This window comes from Myotis lucifugus, unplaced genomic scaffold, assembly GCF_000147115.1.
Source record: "Myotis lucifugus unplaced genomic scaffold, Myoluc2.0 scaffold_2, whole genome shotgun sequence".
NCBI lineage: Eukaryota > Metazoa > Chordata > Mammalia > Chiroptera > Vespertilionidae > Myotis > Myotis lucifugus.
Window position 1 is genome coordinate 1,504,076 of NW_005871050.1, and position 26,494 is coordinate 1,530,569.

At 42.4% G+C, this 26,494-nt stretch overlaps 1 protein-coding gene and 1 pseudogene across 2 annotated transcripts in view; one reads left to right on the forward strand and one right to left on the reverse strand.

Moving 5' to 3' along the window:
• Positions 1–26,494, forward strand: part of FGF13 (fibroblast growth factor 13) — a 584,335-nt gene that overhangs the window by 260,385 nt on the left and 297,456 nt on the right. The gene's annotated exons all lie outside the window — the stretch shown is intronic.
• On the reverse strand, positions 7,766–8,779 carry LOC106697631 (annotated as a pseudogene).

Below are 26,494 nucleotides of genomic sequence, written 5' to 3' on the forward strand. Positions count from 1 at the left end.
AGTGATTTTGAGCATGTTTTCATATGTTTCTTGGCCTTCCTTCTGTCTTCTTTCAAAAAGTATCTATCCATTAAAATATCAAGGACGTATTTCACAGACCTAGAACGAACTTTCCAAAAATTCATCTGGAATAAAAAAAGACCCTGAATAGCTGCAGCAATCCTGAGAAAGAAGAACAAAGTAGGAGGGATCTCAATACCAGATATAAAGCTATATTACAAAGCCACTATACTCAAAAAAGCCTGGTACCGGCACAAGAACAGACAAATAAACCAATGGAATAGAATAGAGAACCCAGAAATCAACCCAAACCACTATGCTCAATTAATATTTGACAAAGGAGGCAAGAACATACAATGGAGTCAAGACAGTCTCTTCAATAAATGGTGTTGAGAAAATTGGACAGATACATGCAAAAAAAAATGAAACTAGACCACCAACTTACACCATACACAAAAATAAACTCAAAATGGATAAAGGACTTAATCATAAGATGGAAAACAATAAAAATACTAGAGGAATCCACAGGCAGCAAAATCTCAGACATATATTGAAGCAATTTCTTCATCGATACCGCTCCTAGGGCAATGGAAACTAAAGAGAAAATAAACAAATGGGACTACATCAAAATAAAAAGCTTCTGCACAGCAAAATAAACCATCAGAACAACAGAACTAAACAGAACAACAAGAAAGCCCACTGCATGGGAGAATATATTTGCCAATGTTATCACCAAAAAGGGTTTAATCTCCAACATTTACAGGGAACTCATACAACTTAACAAAAGGAAGATAAACAACTCAATCAAAAAATGGGCAATGGACCTAAAAGAAAGACTATTTTTCCTTCACTTATTTTTTTGTTTGTAAGGCAAGAAAGGTCCAAGAGAAATTCAGAAACGTTAGCAAAGACTTTCTTTACAGAAGCTTTGGAAACTATTAGTGGGCTTGGAAGCTTTAAACTTTCTTTCAGACAGATTGCTTTTAAAGAAAAAGGGCAGCAATAAATGTATTCTGAGCCATGTATGTCCCAGCCCTGCTGTCTAGGGAACTGAGAAGGAATACAGCATGAGGGGCTAGGCTTTAATTTGGGGAATAGGAAAACAAGCAGAAGCCAGAAGGTTGGCCTAAATTACCATGTAGCAATATAGTGGTGGGAGAGGATCCAAAGAACTGGAATGGACCTCAAAGGTCTGGAAGCAGCCCTGACCGGTTTGGCTCAGTGGATAGAGCGTCGGCCTGCAGAATCAAGGGTCCCAGGTTTGATTCCGGTCAGGGGCATGTACCTTGGTTGCAGGCACATCCCCGGTGGGGAGTGTGCAGGAGGCAGCTGATCGATGTTTCTCTCTCATCGATGTTTCTAACTCTCTATCCCTCTCCCTTCCTCTCAGTAAAAAAATCAATAAAATATATATATATTTTTTTTTAAAAAAAAAAGGTCTGGAAGCAGATTTGTGTGGAAGGCAATGGCTGCTCAGGGGGAAGGAGTGGGTCGAACCATCTGGTCCAGTACCCCTTTGCCTGGATCTCAATACTTTTTTTGGCCATTAGCTGCTTGCTGTCTAGGGAAGCTATAGGAGGGAGTTGGGAGCTCTCTTAGGAGGAATCCTAAGAGACCTCTGAGATCTCTGAGAGAACTGATGATTGATTTATAATTAGTGAATGAAGTTTGCAAAATGCTCAAGTAAATTTTCCATGGATTTTTTGTATTTTCTTTATTTTTAAGGCTCAGAAGGGAAGGAATTATCTCAGTGGTAAAGTAGCATTGCTCTCATTAACGAGGCAGTAGCTCACCTGGTTCAAGCACAGTATAAATAATACTAACAGGAGAGCAGTGAGAGCATTCACTCAGGATGGGTCTGGATTTAATCCTGGGGTGGAGGCATGTTGTTTCCATTAATTTATTTCCTCCTGGAGTCTTATCTTTGCACCACAACTCAGAAACAAGCTATTGAATCCTTCTGATCATTCAAGATTGGCAAAACCTGTCAAATCATATTAAATGTTAAGGATGATTTAAGCTACTTATTTAATGTTGTACTTGTTTTTGTTTGTTTTTCCTTCCTGCCCTGGTTACTGTTGTCATCATGAGCAATTTCAATAATCATATTTTTCACAAGTCTGATAGTAACCCAATGATCATTGAGGTTTCTAATTAGTTGAGGATTTTTCTGCACAGGTACAAGAAAAGAAACTCATAATAAGGTCCTATGCCTAAAATGAGAAGGATGCTGTCTGTTACAAATGGGTTTTGCGATGTAATGAAACAGTGTTTGCAATTTATTGCTGTGGAATCATAGCCTGGCTTTGAATGAGTTGTTATTGCTAGGGGCTTGTTTTCTCTTCATACCAGGATAATATAAGAACAAAAAGCACATTTTGATGAAATGTCAGAGCCAAATACTGGGTGCGACCAGGGAAGGATCAGGATGCTCCCTTCCAGAGATGTATACAGGGCTCTTTCAGAAGTTCATTTTCCCTGGATGCAGTCTGAGAACTATCCTCACTCTCCCCTAACCCCCACTGCCATTTTGAATGGGGACTTCAGGGCAAGACAGAACAGAGCCTGGGTGTGAGATTTCAAATCTGACACCTTTTCCATGACATAAACGCATGGGCTTAAATATAGCTGCACAACAGAATTACCTGGAAGCCTATTAAAATGCAGGATTGCCAAAATTTTGATACAGTGGGTGTGAGATGGGGTCTGGGAGTCTGTATCTTTTACTCTGCTCCTTTGCTTGCCCAATTTTTGTCAATTTGTGTTAATCCCTTACTCTAAATCAATGAAATAATGCTATGTTGATAGAAGAGGTTTCTAACTCAAATTCAGTTCCATTTTTCTTCCTTTCCTTTATATGGACAGCTGATTTGTTGATTAAGTATGCCTTCGGAGCCCAAATCTCGGAAGTCGGTGTTCTGATCTCAGATCTGCCTCTGATTTGAAGAATGACCTTTAATATACTCTGGTTGAGTCATTCCCTGTCTTCTATGTAGACTTAACCACTCTTGTTTAGTATGCTAAATGCAAAGGGATAATGATTGTGAAAAGCTCAAAATGTAGCCCTGTGAACAATGTAGTGTCAGTAAATCATGTATACTCAGTACATGAAGGGGAAGACATCAGGGGGATGAAACTATCCATTCATCAACATTGGATTAATGCATCTCTGCTTGCCATCTTTGAGTGATTTAAAAGGAATTATAGATTTCTGGACTGAATTTGCCTAGATTACTATATTATATGTCAGTCCTAAACATTTGTATAAAATGTGCTATGCTGCTACTGGGATATACACAAAGACCAGTCTCCAAGAGAGTAGGAAGCTGTTTTCTTAGGGACTTAGGATGCTCACTCCCTTTTTTACCTTTTCTCAGGAAAGGAAAGTAGATGTTCAGTCAGGATCTGTGTTGGGCATTTATATATTGACTCAAGTCATGGAATTGTTCTTGAGTACCTTCTGAGGACAGGGATCTTTTTCTAGGTGTTTATAATTCTGAATGTTTCAAGGCATATAGATATGAGGAATATGCCATCTTGCTTTGAAGGTTTACAGTAATGGTTGAGAAATTTGGGGGAGACGTAAGTTATTAGTTGTCTGTGATACAGGATAAAATATTTGCTATGGAGTTCCAGAGCACCAAAGGGTCCCAGGATGTTGGGAGAATGAACAAGTAATTCATGGTGGGAAACGAGAAGTAAGATGGACTTTGAAAATAGGCAGGATCTGACAGACAAAGGCATTCTCAATATAGAAAACAGCTAGAACCCTGGCCTACATGGCTCAGTTGGTTGAGCATCGTCCTGTGCACTAAAGGGTCGCCAGTTTGATTCCTGATCAGGGCACATACCCAGATTGTGGGTTTAATATCCAGTAGGGGAGTGTACAGGAGGCAACTGATCAATGTTTTTCTTTCTCTCTCCATCTCTCTTCCTCTCTCTCTAAAATAAATAAAAACATATTTAAAAAAAAGAAAACAAAAACAGCTAGAGCAATGGCCCAATGGTGGCTCAGGTACTATATGCTTGAAATTGTCTTCAAAATCTACTGAAAGATTTTTAGGCTGTCCTGGAAATGGGGTAATTTCCCCTTTCTTGGGATTGTTAGGCATCAGACATCTCAACAGCTGCCTTAGCATAAAAAATGCCTTGTGAGCTGTGGGAATGAATGAACAGCAGTAACCTTACAGTCATGGGGGCCAGTTGTGACATACTGGTAGGGATCCAGCACTGGGAGACTTTACTGAAAGATACCTAGATGGTTAGGATAGCAAAGAAACCTGCCTCTCTCACAGTGTAAATGAAAAAGCTTGGGATTTGCAATCAGACCAATTGGATTTCAATTTTGGTTCTGCCACTTACTCGTGTTATCCTAGAGTCTAGGACAGGGGTGGGCAAACTTTTTGACTCGAGGGCCACAATGGGTTCTTAAACTGGACCGGAGAGCCGGAACAAAAGCATGGATGGAGTGTTTGTGTGAACTAATATAAATTCAAAGTAAACATCATTACATAAAAGGGTACGGTCTTTTTTTTTTTTTTTAGTTTTATTCATTTCAAATGGGCTAAATCCGGCCCGCGGGCTGTAGTTTGCCCACAGCTGGTCTAGGACCTAGACAATCATCTATATATATGAAACCCTAACATGCAAATAGACCGAATGGCGGAACAACTGAACAACCAGTTGCTATGACATGCGATGATCAGCAGGGGGCACACGTGGAACATGGTGGGCATCAGCAGCAGGCAGCAGAGCGCAGAACAGGGTGGGCATCAGCCATGGTGGAGCAGGTGAGCGGGAGCACCAGATCAAGGCGGGGTGCCGATCACTGTCATTGCAGAGAGCCTCTGGTGGTTACTGAAAATACCCACGTGCTGCGGTCCCGCCCAGTGCTTGCACCCACTGCTGGTGCCAACCTTGCTCACACCACAGCCGGCACCAGAGTTGCTGCTCGCACCCACTGCTGGTGCCTGGTACCAGCCCCAATCACCTTTGAGGGCTTCTCCACCTCCCCCTGCTCCTGAGGGGTGATTGGGGCAGCAGCCTCCACTTGCACCTGCTGATGGCACCGGCCCTGCCCATGTGTGCTGCTGGCCCTGGCCCCAATTGCTCCACACCATCAGCGGGTGCGAGTGGGGCTGGCACTATCAGCATGTGGGAGCGGTGGCTGTAGGAACAGAGCTGCCTGAAGATAGGGGACCAGGAGCCATGGCGGGAGGTTCCGGGTGGACAGGAGCATGGAGGATGGGCTGAGACCTGCCCCTGTGCCCACAGCAACTTCAAGGCTCACAGTTCCTTTAAAGGTGCATGAATTCGTGCACTGCACACCTAGTTAAATGTAATGGGTATAGTGTAATTGTTACAGCTGATACATTGTAAATGTTCTATAAATTAACTGCTTGAGTCATGTGTGTAGAGGCCAAGTTTCAAAGAACCATTGTAGATGCTCACCTGGGTTTCCATTGGACCATAGCTTATTTTTCTTGCTGTTTTATGAGATATTATGCCTCCTTCACATTTCAGCTGGGGTTTTTTTTTGTTTGTTTGTTTGTTTTGTTTTGTTTTGTTTTTGCTTTATCCAGGATCTGGATGTCCTTTTAGATGTTTCTGGTCTGGCAGAAAGACCATTCCTTCAGAACTTGCAGTGGCTTCCTCATTTGTGGATTCTTTCAGCTGATGCTTCTATCTTGCTATGCTTTGACACTCTGGCTCCTACTTGAACTTTCTAATTCTTCTGGCTTTGTCCTATATGTATGGGAATATGACCCCAACACTTCCATGGTACCAATGTCATCTCTAGGCCAAGCTTCTTGCATGTGGTAGATATTGTCAGCCAATCTTATGGATTGCTATTAGTCAAAGGTGACCAAATTGGACCTGAATTGGGGACTTGGGAACTAGCTTGGGGCCAACCTTAGTGCTTGTTGACCTTGAACTGGACTCCTCAGACCTGGCGACTCCTGTCATATGATACTCCTTAGGCAAAGGCATGATGAACTGTGGGTCATAGCTTGATCTTGTCTCAACACACTGAATAAGCTGGTGGTCCAGAATGGCTCCTTCAGGGTAGCCTAACACTCTTTGACTGCATTGAGCTGTCCATGGGCTTCTGAACAGCTTCTAGACTCTAGGATAGGCTGGGAATTTGGTGCTGTAGGACCTAAAATACAATAGCTTAATTTTGTTTAACTCAATGTTTCTCAAAATCATTAGATCACTTTGATTCACATACACACCCACCAAATACCTATTAACATACCTAGAACATAGTTTCTCCATAATTTGGGAAAATTCACTAATTCAGTTTTCATAAACATGCTGTAAGATAGATTACCTCCATTTTATTGATATAGAAAATGGAGTTCAAAGAGATTATAGTACTTGTCTAATGTCACCTAGTGATTTCGCATCAATTGGAAATCTTGCTGCTCTTCTACCACACTCTGTCTCTGCATGCAAAAGCCCTGCCCTTGGCCCTTATGATAGAAATGTTATGTTAGCACAAAGTTGGGAAACAATACCCTTCCATAGACCACCCATGTCAATTAGAAGCCAATGTTAATGCCTTGAATCTTAGATCATGGCTGGGTTCTACATTAGGACTGAATTGAACTAAGACCAGAAAGAAAAGTCAAGAAGCTACTTACTGGCATGTTATTCAGTCTTGCACACAGGAGTTTGCCATGGGGGCTGCTATCTTTGCCTTTCCTAGGGCTTAATAGCATTCTCAAATGGTAGGATTTAACATCCTGCCATAGTTACCACCTGCTCTACTTGTGGTGAGGGTCATCATCTTCCAAAGTCACTCCCAAGCCTCCAGCCTCTGGCTTTGGGTGGGAGTGAAGGAGGGGCTTTTCATGTGCCAAGGACCAGGGAAATAACAAAACAAAAACAATAAATCCTCCACCTAGAGGACTTGACCCCCTTGAGTTATAGAGGAAAACCAAATATAGACAACTAGAAGCTCAGTAACCAACCCCCAGCACATCCAGCTGACCACATTTTTTTCCCCAGTCAAATTCTTAGAGTGGTGTTTAGCATAGATGAGCAGACATGGGTTCAAATGCTGCTACCTGGCTGTGTGCTTCTCTGAGCCTGTTTCACCATTCACAAAAAGGAGATAATCATACTTATTCCTGTTTAATAGTGTGGTTGTAAGGATAAATTAGATAATTGATGTACTTTGTTATATATGTTTCTGATAAACCCTCCAAGGCAGGATTTAAAGTAAAGAAATTGCTTTAGCTCAAGGCAGATATTATAAAATAGTTTGTTATTAATCGCACATTGTGGTAACAATATTAGCTGAAGAGCCAAGATCAGGATGACTGTGACTCACAAGCAAATGCAGAATAATAGCAGCACCTGGTAGCTCTTGCACCAAGTGTCAGAACCCTGCAAAAAAGATTATAGCTTCCTCAGTACTCAGCCACTTTGGTTAGGGTGACTTGAAGTGCAGGTAATGTCCCAGCTCTTTAAATTGCCTAAATGTATTAATATTACCTCCCAAAATGCATTAGCAACTCAGAATGGTGGGGCTAAAGTCTCCTCTTTCATTCTCTGTCTCTTCTTTTTCCCCCCTGGGTACAGTGAACTTTACTGATGGTGCACAACAAGGTAAGGCTCCCTAAGCCCCTCCCCTTCTTCAGGGGGTCTTGGATGGAAACTGATCAGGAGAATCTCAGAGGGATCGATCTGGGGCAAGGACTCCCCAGCAGGTGAGGGCCTCTCTTCCTCTTGCTGGGGCTGGTGGTCCAATGGGCTCTTACTCCTTTGAGGCTATGTCAACCATAAGGTCCACCACCCTGTTGCTGTAGCCTAATTCATTATCATACCAGGAAATGAGCTTGACAAAGTGGTCATTGAGGGCAATGCCAGCTCCAGCCTCAAATGTGGAGGAGTGCATGTCACTGTTAAAGTCACAGGAGACAACCTGGTCCCCAGTATAGCCCAGGATGCCCTTGAGGGTACCCTCTAATGTCTGCTTCGCTTCACTACCTTCTTGATGTCTTCCTATTTGGCAACTTTCTCCAGGTGGCATGTAATATCTACTACCCACACATTGGGGAAGGGGACACAGAAGGCCATGCCAGTGAGCTTCCCATTCAACTCAGGGATGACCTTGCCCACAGCCTTGGCAGCGCCAGTAGAAGCAGGGATGATATTCTAGGCAGCCCCTTGGCCACCACACCACAGATTCCCAGAGGGACATCCACGGTCTTCTGGGTGGCGGTGATGGCATGGCGTTGGTGGTCATGAGTCCCTCCATGATGCCAAAGTTGTCATAGATGACCTTGGCCAGGGGGGCCAAGCAGTTGGTAGTGCAGGAGGCATTGCTGACAATCTTGAGGGAGTTGTCATACTAGTCACGGTTCACATCCATCACAAACATGGGGGCCTCCACAGAAGGAGCAGAGATGATGACCCTCTTGGCTCCGCCCTTCAAGTGAACCCCAGCTTTCTCCATGGTAGTGAAGACACCAGTAGACTCCACAACATATTCAGCACCAGCATCACCCCATTTGATGTTGGCTGGATCTCACTCCTGGAAGATGGAGATGGACTTTACATTGATGACAAGCTTCCCGTTCTCAATTTTGATTGTGCCTTTAAACTTGAAATGAGTAGAATCATTCTGGAACATGTAGACCATGTAATTGAGGTCAATGAAGGGGTCATTGATGGTGACAATATCCACTTTTCCAGAGTTAAAAGCAGCTCTGATGACAAGGCGCCCAATGCAGCCAAATCCATTCACTCTGACCTTCACCATCACCATCGTGTCTCAGGGTTGTGGCTGGCACTGTGCAGGAAGAGTAGCTGTCTGATGAACAGGAGGAATAGAGAGCCTCTGCCTCTTCTTTTATAGATGGGAAAGATAAAGACCCAAAGAAGGAACTGTACCTGCCTCTAAAGTGACATAAACAATAAATGATAAAAATGGGATTCTAACACTGATCTTTTATATGATGTCAGTGTTCTGATTTGATATGCTTTAGATAATATTTGAAAAATATGGGAGAACCAAGATGGCGGCATAGGGAGTGGACCTGTGCGTGCTGCTCTCTCACAGCATCATTGAAACTATCAACTATGAGGTAAACAACCACCACTCAGAACCATGGGGAAGTTGGCCCAGTGGGAGATCTACAACTGGAAGAAAAGAAAGAAGCGCAGTGAGACTGAGTGGGAGCTACAGAGGCACCAAAACCAGAGGTACGCAGTCACACGCCAGGCGGGCTGCAAATGGATTCGCGGTTTTTTTTCAATCGGAAGCGGTTACAAACCCTCGAATCCTCTGGGCTTGCTCGGGGCGGGTCTCTGAGGCCCCAGATCCCACAGGGAGAGGCGGCCATGGCCTTGCAGTGGTCGGAGAGCGAGGGAAGCTCTGACGCGCGGCTGCTCTCCGGCACTGAGGGACAAGAAGTCCTGGTGTCCCGGGGAGGCGAGGGGCGCGGAGACGCCGCCATCGCTGTTTCCTCCGTGCTGGCGACTCCCTTAGACCCCGCCCTATCCTCCGGGCTGTGCCAGAGGCACAAGAGGGAATGACTGTGCTTTTACAAACTCTCAAATCCACTGAGCTGGTTCGGGCGGGTCTCTGAGGCCCCAGGCCCCAAGGCGAGAGACGGCACGGCCTTCCAGCGGTCAGAAAGCGAGGGAGGCTCTGGCGCTCGGCTGCTCACCGGCACTGGGGGACGCAAAGTCCTGGTGTCCTGGATAGGCAAAGGGCCGCTGAGTCTCCGCCCCCGGCGACTCCCTGTGACCCCGCCCTACGCAATTTACATTCCCATCTGGGCTGTGCCAGACTCACAAGTAGAAACGCCTTTGCTTTTGCAAACTTTCAAATCCACTGAGTTGGTTCAGGCGGGATCATGAGGCACCAGACCCTACGGGGAGAGGCAGCACGGCCTTGCAGCCATCAGAAAGCGAGGGAGACTCTGTCGCACAGCTGCTCGCCGGCACTGGGGGACACAAAGCCCCGGTTGGAGAGGCAAGGGGCCGCGGAGACTCAGCCAGTGCTATTTGCTCTGCCATGGCGACTCCCTGAGACCCAGCCCTAAGCAATTTACATCCCCATCCAAGCTGTGCCAGGTGCACAAAAAGACCCACCTGCGCTTTTGCAGCCTATCCCAACAAATTGCAGACTTCAACTGCTCGCAGCCATGGGAGACACACTCAAGAAGCAGACCCAGGAGAACCAGGATGGCGGCATAAGGAAGAGACCTGTGCGTGCTACCTCACACAACAACATCGAAACTACCAAATACCAGACAAACACCTATCATACAGAACCATGGGAAAGTTGGCCCAGTGGAAGCTCTACAACTGGAAGGAGAGAAAGAACATTGAGACTGAGTAGGATGTGCAGAGACACCAAGTACAGAGCCCAACCCAACAAACTGCAGATTTCAACTCCTCGCATAGAAAGAAGCGCATTGAGACTGAGTAGGATGTGCAGAGGCACCAAGTACAGAGCCCATCCCAGCAGGCTGCAGATTTCAGCTCCTTGCATCTGGGAGGGACGCAATCGGGGGGCGGAGTCGGGTCCGGGGCAGGCTGGGGCTGGGCCTGACTGGACCGGCACTGTGGAACCGCTGTACCAGCAAGCCCACAAACATGCCCGCTGGTTCCAGTCTCTCGTGGGGCGCTGGGGGACAGCAGACAGGCAGTCTGTGCACTTGGTGGAGGGCAGGAGTGCTGGATGTTCAGCCACCAGGAACGCCTGGAGATTTTGTCTGGTGGGGAGCTGCCGGCAGGGGACAGAGGGCCAAACTTCCTGTTTCCCCGGTAAGGCTGGGATGGCCCCGGTGAGGTCGGGACGGCCCCGGTGAGGTAGGGACGGCCCCAGTGAGGTTGAAACAGCCCCCGTGAGGTAGGGACGACCCCGGTGAGGTTGAAACGGCCCCGGTGTGGTAGGGACAACCCTGGTGAGGTTGAATCGGCCCTGGTGTGGTAGGGACGGCTCCTGAGAGGTTGAAACGGCCTCCGTGAGGTAGGGACAAACCCGGTGAGGTTGAAACGGCCCTGGTGTGGTAGGGACAACCCCGGTGAGGTTGAAACGGCCCCCATGAGGTAGGGACGGCCCCGGTGAGGTTGAAACGGCCCCGGTGGGGTAGGGACAACCCGGTGAGGTTGAAACGGCCCCCATGAGGTAGGGACGGCCCCGGTGAGGTTGAAACGGCCCCGGTGTGGTAGGGACAACCCCGGTGAGGTTGAAACGGCCCCAGTGAGGTCGGGACGGCCCCGGTGAGGTTGAAAAGGCCCCCGTGAGGTAGGGACGACCCCGGTGAGGTTGAAACGGCCCCGGTGTGGTAGGGACAGCCCCGGTCAGGTTGAAACGGCCCCGGTGTGGTAGGGACAGCCCCGGTGAGGTTGAAACGGCCCCCGTGAGGTAGGGACAACTCTGGTCAGGTTGAAACGGCCCCGGTGTGGTAGGGACAACCCCGGTGAGGTTGAAACGGCCCTGGTGAGGTCGGGACGGCCCCGGTGAGGTTGAAACGGCCCCCGTGAGGTCGGGACGGCCCCGGTGAGGTTGAAACGGCCCTGGTGAGGCTCAGACAGCCCTGGTGAGGTTGAGACTACTCCAGTGAGGGTGGGACAAATAAAGGGGAGCAGTATAGACTGATTAACAGGGGTAGATACAGAAGCAGAGCAACATTGAACAGAATGTCAAACTACAGTGGGAAGCCTGGGGAGGGTTTGCGGGGGGATTAAGAGATCAACTGAAGGACTTATATGCATGCATATAAGATTAACCAATGGACACAAGACACGGGGCGGGGGGTAGGGGCCGGGGGAATGTCAAGGGGGGGAAAAAAGGAGACATATGTAATACTCTTTGTAATACTTTAAGAAATAAAAATTATTAAAATTAAAAAAAAAGAAAACAAACAAACAAACAAACAAAAAAACAACTATAGACAGGAGGGTATATAAGGCAGAATCCCTCCCACTCTCCTGGCTCTTCAGATTAGCCGAGAACCCGTTGGCACTTCCCAAGCCAGATGTATAGATTTGCTTGCCTTGCTTCTTTAATAAATGTTCATGCTTTAAGTTTTTAATAAATTGGCTTTATCACAACACACACACAAAAAAAAATAAAAAAAAGAAAAATATGGAAAATGATAAGGAAGGAAAAAACCACCTGTAATCCCATTTCACAGACAAATTCACTACTATTTGAGTGTAACATTATCTTCCTTTCTGTCTTCTCTCAATATTAAAACCCCGTACTTTGTACCTCACACTCAATGCTTTCTCTAGCACATCAGGATGCCTTTTCTAATCAGCATCCTTATTTGATATTTGATAAATAATAGTTAAGTTTATAATTTTCAAAAGCAAGTAAAGCTGTCAATCCCAAATATATGTGGCTCATTAAGAAATCAACCGAAGGACTTGTATGCATGCATATAAGCATAACCAATGGACATAAGACACTGGGGGGTAGGGGAGGCTGGGGGAATGTCAAGGGGGGCGGAAAGAAGACATATGTAATACTCTTTGTAATACTTTAAGCAATAAAACAAAATTTAAAAAAATAAATAAAATTTTGCCATGTAAAAATAAAAAAGAAAGAAAGAAAAGAAAACAGGTGTAATAATGAGATCAGGAACAGATAAGATCGCCAGGATGGCCCAGAGCAGAAATCCCAATTGGTGCTCAACTCTCAGGGGAATTACTCCAAAGCACTCCCCCACCCCATCTCCTGGCCCCAGGGAGCATGTGCATTGATAGAGTCTATTTGAAGGTGGTCCTCTAGGTCTGTGCTCTTCCCAGATGGAAGGGAGCAGAAAATGAAAAGGCCACATGGAATACTTCCTACAGTTCTCTTAACGGTAGGAATGCAATGCCTAGGCCCCAGGGCATTGTGGCAGCTCTGTCCAGTCTCCTATGGCTGAATTACTAGAACTCCAGCTGCAATCTGCATTTTAACTCCCTGTTCTGTTCCCAACCCACAGTCTTGTTATCAGTCTGCTAGGAAAAGAGGATAGGAGCTAGTGGAGAGGTGACTGTGGGAGACTGAGACAGTTCAGAATTTCCTTCCAGTAGATTCTGCCTTAATGGAAGTAATGATACAGCATCCTATGCATTGGGAGAGAGTAGATGCCCCCTTGCTCTTGCTCCCCTAGTTAAGCTGAGCTAAGAAGTTCCCCCAAGGCTTTCCTAACAAAGGTATCCACATCTTGTTTACTTCACTGTCTGAACATAGTTTGTTGGGGAGGCAGAAGCTGACACTACTGTCCTAATTGACTTGAATCATAGGAAATAAGTAGGATAGAAAGCCATGTAGCCTCTTTGTTACACAGCACTTTACAGAAGCAGCCATCTATTCTTAGAATGGGGAAGCAAAAGGCAGCAGCTTACTCTTTAGGGATCAGCAGGTGGAATAATAATCTGCCAAATTTAACATTAAAGTTTTTGTAGCTGGGCTGCAAATGAGACTTTTTTTTACCTGCCTCATTGTGATGTTGTCAGCATCATTGCATATCCCTGAGCAACAAAAATATGAATGCTGCAAAAAGGGGACATAGGATTGAAGGCCAAGGGAGCCTGCTAGACCAATTGCTTGAGCAATTGAATTAGAAAAAAATATATAGGTGGCCTAGTCACCAGGAACATTAAAACCTCAAATTTCTGCTCAAATGTCACCCTTAGTGAGGTCTTCCCTGGCACTTATGTAAAGTAGCCCCTTTATTCTGCATTATTGTTCTTCCTTGCACACATTACTACCTGACAATATGCTTTTAATTGTTTATTAATTTTCTGTAATCCATAGATTATAGAAATGTAAGGCCCAAGGGAACAGGGACTTGTTTTTATTAAATTCTGTCCCCAAGGCCTAGAACAGTAACTAGCATATGGCAGATGCTCAGTACATATATGTTAAATAAGTCAGTGGATTGTGTGAATGAATGAATCTAGTATTTAACAAGACCAGTGAGTATACCAATGACAGAGACAACAATACCAGTTGATATTTATTGAAGGCTGTATATTAACCCATTTAGTTCCCACAGCAACTCTGTGAGGGGCATTCTGTCTTTATCCCCATTTTGTAGTTAAGGAAAATTAGACATGGGTGACTTTGAGATCACAATATGATCACAGGCCTGGGGACACTCATTCCAGATATACCAGACTGAGCATTCATTTGATAATAATTTGAATTGGGTTATTTGGAATTTTTTCCATGATTCTTACTCAAATCTGTAAAAGTCTTTCAGTAAAATGATCACATGAGCTGGATAAACTTCATTTGTATCTGTATATCTATGACATCCATGAACTTATCAAAAATCCAAACTGGCAGAGCAGAATATTCTTCATTGATCTGTGGCAGAAAGAGCGACATTCTGTGGCATATTTGGAGCTCAGTTGTGAAGCCATACCTGATAAAAAATGGTAGTTTCTTTCCTTGAAATTTTGGAGTAAAGATGAATGAACATTCTGACATGCTCTAATGTTGACTTTCTCCTGCTGGAGACATGGCCTAGACAACCCTATTTATAGAGTTAAAGTGTTTTACAAAGCCAGAGCCTGTTAGGGCCTCTTAGTCACTTTTAAGTAATTTTTTCATGAAATTACAACTTACGTGTACTCTTCCTTCTAATATAAAATGCAACAAAAATATATTAGACCAAAAATGCACACTGACTAACAGCAGTCCACTGAGCTCCCCAAGGGCAGTATATATTTATGTATATATGCAAAAGTTCCCCAGGGACTTTATATATTTTTAATATGTATTTTTATTTATTTTAGAGAGGAAGGGAGAGGGAAAGAGAGATAGAAAGAGCAATGATGAGAGAGAATCATTGATCAACTGCCTCCTGCTTACCCCCTACTTGGGATCAAGCCCACAACATGGGCATGTGCCCTTGACTGGAACCAAACCTGAGATCCTTTAGTAAGCAGGCTGATGCTCTATCCACTGAGCCAAACCCTAGGGCTAAGCTGTTTTTAAATTTGTAGGGACTGGAAACTCACTGGGAACTATGTTTTATTTCTGCTTTTCTTTTTTACTATTTCCAGAAACAATAGAAGATCCACTCATACTAGCAGATTCTATGAAATTGAACTTATTTTATGTTAATGATTACTCATTTATTTCAGCCCTTTGTATTCAGCATGTCTCTATCGAAATAAACCTACGTTTCTATGAAAATTGAAGTTTTTGTGTTTTTTGCAGCCCACATAAATTTAAACCTTGTTTAGTTGTCCTGTGTTAGCCTTTGAGTTTGACATGCCAGTGGTTCTCAACCTGTGGGTCGCGACTATCGGAAAACACATATAGCATATCAGATATTTACATTACGATTCATAACAGTAGAAAAATTACAGTTATGAAGTAGCAATGAAAATAATTTTATGGTTGGGGGTCACCACAACATGAGGAACTGTATTAAAGGGTTGAGGCATCAGGAAGGTTGAGAACCACTGCTCTAGGGGCTCTAACAGAAATATCTGACATCATTAAATCTGCACCTCAGCAGGATAAGAGGTTTGGATGGTATCAAAACATCAAAGAAAGTAGATTTTAGAGTCACCAGTTCAACGCTTACAAAGGAGGGGGAAAAACCCTTCCCTTAGTGTTTCTATTATTTTACTATTTTTTTCTTTAAATGTTAAGATGTATGACTGATTAGCTTAACAAATCTAAAGCTATTCAGTTTCTTGACTCTACACCCAAGAATTGTAAGGAATTGTAAGTCTATAGTTTTAACTTTAATATTTCAATTACCATGTATCAAATTATTGTCTACCAGTATTTAGTTCACCTTGTTTTCACATTTTCTCTGTTGGCCATCATTTTATTTTCTTATTTACAGTTAGTGTTTCTTTAGATTCACCAGCAACTTCATTGCTTGCCATTTCCTCTTACATTATCCTTTCACTTGGATATAGTTGCCTTTTTTTCAAATTATCCTTTTAGTGATGTTCTCTAAATAATAAACTAAGATTTTATTTGGCTGAAGATGTTGACATTTCACCTTTACTTTTCTAATGATAGGTTAACTGGATAGAGATGTCTTAGTCCCCACTGCCAACCTTAAAATTGTTGCTGTTGTTAATAGGATTATTTTTTATAGGCAATGTTTTGTTTTTCTTCAGTCACTTTAAATATTTTTTGTTCGAGGTCCTACAGTTTCACTGCAATGTCTCTAGGTATGGATTTGATATTATTTATCCTTTCTCGAACTTAGTGTCTTTTATGATTTTCAGTATATTCTTGTATGTGGTGTAAATTGGTGGGCTAGTTTCATATTTTTTTGCACATACCTGTCCAATTTTTCCAACACCATTTATTAGGGAGACTGTCTTTACTCCATTGTATGTTCTTGCCTCCTTTGTCAAATATTAATTGACCCTAAAGATGAGGATTTCTTTTTTATCTTCAATTTTTGGGAACTATTGCCATTATATCTTAAAATTATTCTGGTATCCCTTTCTAAAGATCCTGTTAGACTTTGGTTGACATTCCTCATTTTGCCTTTTTATCTGTTATCCTTGCTTTCCTAATTTCCATCTGTTTTATCTCTCCAAAATGCAGTTTTAGATTCCCGCCTCCCCCAGAAAGCTTTCAGTTTACTGATTCTTCAGATCTGCATGGATTAAAAATAGCAAGGGATTAATCACATAAATTTCATGACACCTGACACCTTCAAACTAACTGGAAATTCAACTGGAGAAAAGAATGCAAACATGAGGTGCCCATTAGCAATTGTGGAGTGTGTTGTGGTGAAAAGGGCACTGGCCTTGGAATTTTTCCTGATAGCAAGTGCTCAATAAATGTCTAATGAATGAGTCAGTGAACTCATTCCCCTATGTAAATGTGAAAAACCTAGTCACTGACTTCATGTTGCTTACACTTTAGAAGGGAAGCCATCACATTGCTTTGTAATTGTTAACTTACCTGTAGAAGGTATACTTTGAGGCAGTGGTAGAAATGGGAGTTAGGGAAATATTTGTAGAGGCAGTAATGCTTGTACTGAATTTTGAAGGATCATTAGGAGTTTGCCAGGGGGATAAGGCATGGAAGAAAGAAAGGAAAAAAACAACAACATTGTGTATACAGAGATTCACAAGAGCCTGGAACTTGTGGAGATGGGCATATTGATGGGTGCCAACAAAGGGAATGCTATGGAAAATAAAGGAAACACGTTAAAGGGGGACATGTAAATCTCTGCCCTGACCCCTCCACAGATAGCTCAGCCCTCAGCATGCTGAGCTTCCCACTCTCCTGCACAGGTTTCCTGGTGAGGAATGACAGAGAGCAGTTTTGGATTGCCACTGGGCTTATGGCCTGTGGCAGAACTATCAGACCTGATAAGATTTCAGCAAACAGTCCCACCCTCTGTGTCATAATATAATCAAATGTATCAGTCCAGATGCTAAATACTGCAACTGGGGAGGAAAGATAAATTACAAATTTTTAAAAAGACGCAGATTTAGTATGCCTTTCAGCATATAATCACTCATTATGCTGCAGATACAGCAATGCACAAGACAGACCAGGTCCCTATTCACACAAAGATTATGTGCTAAAGTGAGGAGATTTGTAATAAATGTGTAACACAATACTGAACTAATGTCATAAAGTCCTAAATGCTCTGAAGAAAATCCAGCAGCGTGAACAAGAAGAGAATAATTACAGAAATGCCTCTGTAGCTTAGGGGTGGGTCTAAGGTGGTATTAAGAGTGAGACCTAAATGATGCGAAGGGTTTGCCAAGAAAGAGGCAGAGGGCAGAGGATGTGCAAAGCTTCTAAGGTAGAAACAAGTGGATTATGTCCAAAGGACAGAAAATAGCAGTGAGCTCAGGGGAGAGTCAGAGGAGATCAAGCCAGGAAGGTGGGGAGGGGCCACACCATCTAAGGCCTTGCAGGCCATGTGAAAGTATTTGGACCTTTTTTTAAGCAACAGGAAAAGCCATTAGACAGTATTAAGCTAGAGGCAACACAATAGGATTTTGGTTTTTAAAGAGTTGCCTGGTGGCTTTGTGAATAATTAAGTGGAAAAAGACAAAGATGCCAAGAGGGGTAATAAATTAGGACCCTACTCGAAGAGATCAGCAGAGAAGTGGTGGTAACTTGGACTGTGGTGTTAGAGTGCAGATGAGTGGTCAGATCTGGGACCTATTTTTAAGGTGGAATCTGTAAGACCTACTGATAGATTGGAATTATGGGTGTAGGAAAGACAGAAACCCATGTTCTTTACTGAGTTTCCAGGTGGTAACTTGTACCAACACAGGGTAGATCAGCAAGAGGAACAGAGGTAAATATCAAGAGTTCCAGCTTGGACAAATCAAGGGGTAGAGTATAAGAATGGAGATGCTGCATAAGGACATGTTGTGAAGGGTTAGGACGTGATCCTGTGTAGAACCCTGAGTTAGTGGCGGTTTGGACACTAGTAACATGATCAGCTTGTTTAATTTAGAATGCAGTGGGGCCTCCAGTGGCCGCCTCAAAGTGTTGACCAATACAGAGTAAAAATGATTTTGACTCATGAGCAAAAAGAGCCTTACTGACTTCCTGGCCTGATTGGACCTCTGGTTTTAAACAACTTAAGTTCTTATTCTTTTCCTTGTCTCTCATTTTCTCTCTCCAAAACTTAGTTCTTTTCATGATTATAAATCAGGGCACATGCACATTTATTCACACACAAGAGGACACACACACACACACACACACACACACACACAATTGTGTTATTTCCAATTTTCATATTGAAAGTGAATGACCTCACTTAGGGAGCTGACCTAGCACTCTGCTTCATGCTTCCAACTGCAGGCAGTTTCATGGAGATATGAGAACTGGTTACTCATTTACCAGCTAAAAATAAGTCTTTTGGGAGTAAAATACACTCCTTGGGGATTTCTTCTTTGGAGAAATCCAAATAGAGTATAACCAACCCATTCTTGACTTGGTCTACCATGTATATATAGTTATGAATATTCATTCTATGTCTAGCTACTTTCTGGTTCAAGATCCAGAAGGCTTCTCTGGGTATGTGTCACTTGGGCCCCAAACCTCAGTTTCTCTTGAAACCTCATCAAACTTTCCTAGAATGACAACTTTGGCAACTGTTGCTCCAGAATTGTGAATTGTGCTGATGTGACTAGATTTTTGGACCAAGAAGCAGGCTAAAAAGATGGCGTTCCCCTGAAATGCTGTTCTGTAGGGTGTTGAGTGCAGTATACAATTTGTGTAGTGTTCTGTGCTGCACATAGCGAGTAGATTGTATTCAGTTTAACAATAATGACATTGAATGTGGTATTTAAATGTAGGCTTCCATTTCCCTGTTTCTCTTACTCACACATATCAACCCCAACCCACAGCCAGAAAGTGTTGAGGTTTTTTTTACCTCCTCTAAGCCCTTCCAATCTACAGCAAAGATTGGCTGTACCATGAATAAAGAACTGGATAAAGGTTTGAGAATCCGAGTGAACAAGAGAGAGCTTTGAGTCTGGGTTCTAATTCAGTGAACCTGACTGTTGGAATTGTGATGGATCAGGGAAGAGAGACTGAACCCTCCAGCATGTAGGCAAATGCCAGAAAGATATTTCCTTGGTGAAATGAAATGTTCCAACAATTTCAGTGTCCCTATGAACCCTTGCAGTGGGCCTGAGAGAATAAGAGTGAAGAAAAGGGTGACAACAATAAATTATCAAACAGCGTCACTGAATATCTCTCTCACAAACTGCCTATTGAATACAGAAGGCAGATCATGCAGATTCCCTGTTTTCCAGAAATACCATTGCTCCGATATTTTCTGAAGATGGTAAAAAAAATTAGTCTCTTTTATATTCTCTCCCTCTTATGAATCTCCACTTCCCCAACAAACTTGGGGCATTTAATAATCTCTCAGTATACTTTGAACCTTCTATTAAGAAGAGGAATGAACATCTGTAATATTTTCAACAATAAAGGTACATTCTTAAAAAGAGGAATGGATGCTTTAAAATTATAAGAGAACACAGAAGAAAAAGCGAGTCTTGACATGCTGAATGAAGGCAAACAAATCTTTGTGTTTCTTCCTCAAAGAACGTAGGTATAAAGCATATCCTGGACCCTCCAGTGTCCTTGCACTTAATGATCTGCCTCGGTAGAAGGAAGCATGACAAATCCGTCAATTTTATTTACCCTACATGTACCAGGCACCTACTTAGTGTCTAGTCAAGTGCCTGGCCCCTAGTGGATGTTTAAGAAATATTATGGACCAGCTGCTCTTAGCTTTGACCCTGTACTAATCACTGATGACAGAGGTGAATAACATAAGTAGCACTTGCCCTCTAACAGCTTACAGATTTTAGGTAGTTAAAAGGTATGCAATGGAATAAACTAGTGCTCTTATATCCTCTCTTTTGCCATTTGTCTCCAGCTCCACTAGGAAGTCTTAATTTTTGTTGTTATTGTCAATGTCAGAGGAAACATTTTTAAACAGAAGAGCAAATGTGCCTCTTTAGCTGATGAAAGATCCTATGGAATTTATTTAGGCAACTGAAATTTAACTTCAGAGGTAGCTGATGCTATGGCTAAGCTTTGTACATGTGGAACAATTTGTCAGCAGTGCTGCTGAAAGCTGGAGAGGGTATTCACTCATCAAGCAGGTGTTAGCGAGAGTCCTGTGAATGTTTGGGTTCATGAAGAAAAAAACAAATCATGAGCTTTTGGGTTCCTTTATCACAGAGTGAATAATCCTAGTTCAGGTCTGAATTTAGACCAGTGTCTGGCCCCTAAATACATTCACATGACAAATTGTTATGGCTGACCATATAGGTCATAGCTATGGTGTGAAGGCTGAGGCCCATCAATTCTGTCGGAGTTTGGTGGATCAAGCTCTTTGGTCATGTGCCCAGGTGTCTTACGTACCCAGGTTAAATAGCAAGTATGCCTAGACTTAGATGGCTTCCTAAAAGTCTTCTGGAAGCAGCACAGTAGAAATATGCTAGCTTAGCAGAGAGGTGTGGTAGTAGTGCAGCATTTGCTGTGGCTTGCTGTGCTGCTCTGAGGTTTCATTGGTGAGTTTCCCTTGTAGATTTCTAGCAACTGTGCCTGATGTCATGTGGCTTTAGGGATGATAGTAGTTAGGGATCAATGAGGTGTGATCCGTTCCAAACCTGGGATCCATGTTCACTTAGCCCAGCAAGACTGAATTGAGTGCCCCCTGGAACTTTTGATTGGATCAGGGATTTAGATGCTTGCCATACTCTATATTATCTTGTTACTCTTCCATCCAATCTGCTGCTTAAGCGCTGGTTTTAGGATACGTAGGAGCTAATCTGATGGAGATGGCAGAGGAAGGGTTGGGGAACTATTTCAGGCAGGGGAAGTAGCATGTAGAAGTCCCAGATGTGGGAGAGCAATTGTTTTCTCAAAGTACTAATTAGGTCACCAAGGCTTAGAGGAGTTATACATTCTGCTTCAGTTTACAAACCTAGTGAGCAACAGAGCCCAGATTTTGTCTAACTTCAAAGCCTTGCATTTGCACATGAGCCTCCTCATGAAGGCCAGGCTAAATTGGACATATCTTGTAAGAATTGGGGAGCCATTAAAAGTTTAGAGAGGAGGCATACATGAAGAAAGCAGTGTTTTAAGATGACTAATTTGTTAGTTGTTTGGAGGCTGGATTAGCAAAGTGAGAGTCTAGAAGTAGAGACCAGTTGGAGGATACTGTAAAAGCCTAGACACAATGGTTTAGGGTTACTGTGTGCTAAATTATTGATATTTACGTCTTCTATTATAACATTTATCACACTTCAATTTTTTAATATTGATTTTCACTCAATCATCTATAACCTTGAGGGGAATAGGGAGTATGTATCTCTTATTCACTGCTTTATCCTTGGTGCCTAGCACACTTTAATCATTTAGTAGATACGCAATGAATACACAAATGAATGAATGTGAATGAAGGACAACAAAGAAGATTTGAAATGGTTTGGTAAGATAAAGTACATAAACATTTAAAACATTACAGTACGGATAATAGCTACCATTATATGAGTGCCTGTTGTGAGCTCCTCAAGTGCCTTAACTTCATTTTCTCAATTCATCTTCATGGCCACCATGGAAAGTAAGTCCTGTTATCATCCATGATTTATAGCTGTGGAAATTCCCTTGAAGGAAGGGTAGAGTTAAGCATGGTGACTATAGTAAACAATACTGTATTGTCTACTTGAAAATTGGTAGAGAGTAGATCTCAAATGTTCTTAACCACACAATACAAAGGTAATGGAGGTGTTAACTAATCTTACTGTGATAATTACTAGTATTACAATATATACATGTATTAAATCATCATGTTGTACATCCTAAACTTATACAATGCTATTTGTCAATGATTTCAAAATAAAGCTGGAAGTAAAGAGGGGGTAGAATAGTTAGTCACATTGCCAGGAATAGGCTGAGCCAGAACCCAGGTCTGATTAATTCCAAAGACTGTATTTATAAGCACACTGTTGAGGGCCTGGGAGAATTTGGTGCTATAGATTAAAGCTGGAAAGTAAGAGAGGGGAGAATATGCTCTTGAGGCCCCTTTTGACTTATTGGTCTGTGTTTTTGAGGATTATGGTTTTAGACCTCTGTTGAGATAGCAGCAGGACAGCTCAGTACGGATCAAATGCTCAGTAGACAGCTGATGATAGAGGAATGAGGCTTAGATGATAAGTTAGGTTGGGGTGGAAATTTAGCAGCTACCAGCCTGGGGGCAATAGATGGCACTCAGACAATCTTTTCAAGACAAAGAATGTAGAGTGTGAAAGCCACAGGTCCAAAACCTCCACCTGAGTTGATATCTGTACTCAGCAAACAGAGGAAGAAGGGGAGCTGACAAGGGAGAATCTTACCTAAGGATAGGCACCTAGACTAGTGTAGACAGACAACCCAGAGCAATAGGAAGAGAGCCTGGATAATAGATGCTCTTCCTTTCCCCTGCTGTGTGTCTGGGTAGGACACAAGCCGAATAGATTGATTGCCTGTGCTGGAGCAGAGACCTCAGGTTCTTCTTTCCTAAAAGTTCTGGGCAGAAATGTGAACACCAAAGGATTATTTTTTTTATTGTTTAAAATATTACAAATCTCCTTATTCTGAAGAAGATTTCTTTGTAGAGTCACTAACACACTTTTAAACAGTTGTCATGTAAGGGAGGCCCAGGGGAAGCATTGAGCATACATATAGAGCCAAATGGGGTGTTCAGTATTCCTAGTACAAATGTATAAACATATTGAGGCCATTTAATAGGCAAGACAAAGTGCAGCCTTAAGAACTGAGTAAGGAGGATTTGGAAGAAGGAACAAGAGATTATTAGTGTTTTATGCTGCAAAGAGGTCATATGGCCAACAAGTATACTGCAAAAATTCTGGACAGAGGGACTCAATTATTACAGTAGGTATATATAAATGTCCTGATGGTATTGCTGCCCAGATAATTACTGAGTTACCGTTGCTTGGGGATCTTGTCTTTGGAGCTCTCAAAAATGATCTCGCAGTCATCTCCTGGATGCTTTGGCCTCCTACTTGGCCATCTGTCAGAGGGCAGAAATGCCTATCTCTGCAGAGATTGCTTAAGCATTAGGAGCAGCTCTGATGCCTGCCCCCACCAGGCTGCCTATATTGTATGGCACTGCCTGCTCACTCTTAGCTCCACCACACATTTCCTGCTTTGCATTTTCAGTGGTCCCAGGATCCTGATAATGTTATTAACTGGAAGGCATCCATAGAAGAGTCACTTATTCAGCATTTCTCCTCCAACCCACTTAGGATAAAAAATAAAGTGAATCCAAGAAGTTGACAGTCATGCTAGCTGGGCCATTTTATTCCATAAACTGAGGCAAAAATAGATTCTTTCTACTTACTAACAGCTTACCAAATACTAATGCAACTGTTTTCATGGTGAGTCCCCCTCACTGAGGCTACACTGCCCAGAAGAATTAGGAAGAAGGCCCAGGGCTCATCAAAACTTTCAGTGACCAAAAATATTAGTGCACTTTTACACAAATTGCCATCTGGCTGCCAGGAGCTGCTTGCAATATACCCATTGCCTCACTCTGCCTATCTCTGCCTTTGTGTGGCATGCATTCCAAGGGAACATTCACCTTTGCCTCCAATGCCTGCAGCAATCAGGTTGCCTAAAATCAGAGTTAGCCTAGACATAGGGTGACAGGTTTGGCAAAGAGTAGCAAGATCTTTATTATCTAAGAGGCATATGAGCAATCGTTGTTTAATGTAAACCATTGTTTAGCTTTCCAACTATTTATTGTTTTCCCATTGTGCTTAAAAAGGATACTGATTCATTGAGGCCAAAAGAGAGACAGCCATATGTTCTATGTTCCCTAGATTCCCTTCTGCTCTACTTCTACCATCTTGTGTGTGTGGCAAATGTCATCATCTTATCTGAGAAGTAGCAAGTAGATCTGGGGTTATTAAAAAGAAACAACATGATGTTGGGCTAAATGTGTGTGTGTGTGTGTGTGTGTATGTGTGTGTGTGTGTGTGTGTGTGTTCTGAAATACTGAGTCAAGGGTACTCTAGCATTGTTTCACACCCAGAGGTAATCTTGCATTCCCACGGGAAATTTAACAAAGTTGTGGGAGTGTTTGGGTTTTTTAAAATATATTTTTATTGATTTCTTACAGAGAGGAAGGGAGAGGGATAGAGAGTTAGAAACATCGATGAGAGAGAAACATCGATCAGCTGCCTCCTGCACACTCCCTATTGGGTATGTGCCTGCAACCAAGGTACATGCCCTTGACCGGAATCAAACCTGGGACCCTTGAGTCCCCAGGCCGACACTCTATCCATTGAGCCAAACCAGTTAGGGCGTGGGAGTGTTTTTGCATTGTCACACTCATTGAAGGCAGCTACTGGCATTTTGTGGGCAGGCACCAGTGTTGTTAAATATTGTGCCTTGAGTGGGATATTCTGCCCAACAAGAAATTATCCAGGCCCAAATGCCATAGTGCTGCCCCTACAGGGAAACATTGAGGAGAAAACTGGTGAGGGGAAACACAGGAGAGTTCTTATGAGATGTCCAGGATTACCAAAGATCAACGATGAGTGGCTAAAGCTATGTTCTCAAAGAGTGGTCTGTAGTTTACTTATATCAAAATTGCCTGGAATGCTTGCTAAAATACACTTTTTGTGTTTCACCCAAGAAGTGCTGAATCAGAAACTCTGGGAGAGGAATCAAGGAATCTGCATTTTTAACAAGCACTCCAAATGATGTTTTATGTGCATTAAAGCTTGGGAACCATTGACATAAAGGATTTTTCTTCTAATAAAGAGGAGGCTGAGGGCTAACTTAGTTAAGATCTTTATACATATAAAGGCATAGAGAAAGCCATCTATTTCCATTGAGGAAAGCACAATCAGAAGTAGATTTGGACAGCGGAAAAAGGCATTTAGGATAGAGTTAGAAATATAGAAGGAAGTGTTACTTATTTTCCTTTGAAAATATTTAGAATCTCATTTTAAAAATGATCCCAGTCTCAAAGGGCTTAAAGAAACCTACAAAGAAACAATAAATCTATGAGAAAATGTTTAGCTTTCTTTTCTAGTAATTAAGAAAATTAAAATTAATAAAATATCTACTTTACATTTATCATATTGGCAAAAGGTGGTTATATAAATTTGTTTGTATTTTAATGATAATATCCATTGTTAAAGAGCACTAAGTTGAGACACTGTTAGAAATGTATATTAAAACAATCCTTTGGAAAATCACATTGACCAGATGTATATACAATACCTTAAACTGCATATATCCTGTGAATGTTGTAATTTTACATCTAGAACAAAAACTAAATAATTTCATTGTCATTTGTCTGCATTTTATTTGCAAATCTGATTTAGATGTTCATTGTTACTTTATTCTTTTTTTAATATATGTTTTATTGATTTTTTTACAGAGAGGAAGGGAGAGGGATAGAGAGTTAGAAACATCGATGAGAGAGAAGCATCGATCAGCTGCCTCCTGCACACTCCCTACTGGGGATGTGCCTGCAACCAAGGTAAATGCCCTTGACCGGAATCGAACCTGGGACCCTTGAGTCTGCAGGCCGACACTCTATCCACTGAGCCAAACCGGTTAGGGCAAGTTACTTTATTCTTATAACAAAAATGGAAACAACCTAATTGTTCAACATTAAGGGATTATTTGGTTGCATATTATGTGATCATTTAAAATTTAAGTGTATGATAAATTTTAATAACATGGACAATACCTATTATATAATGTTATATGAATAGATTGAGTTATAAAAGGTTAACTCTAATTGTATGGGAGAAAAAATTAACAATATGTAGAAAAATAAATGTGAAGGAATATCATGCCAAGATGCCAGCAGAGAATGATCTCTAGTTAGTGGGTTTGGGTGTAGTTGTTAGCTTCTTTATTCTTTTCCTAATCTCCAAATTTTCCATAGTGGACCTGTGCATGGTATAGTAGAAATATATATATATATATATATATATATATATATATATATATATC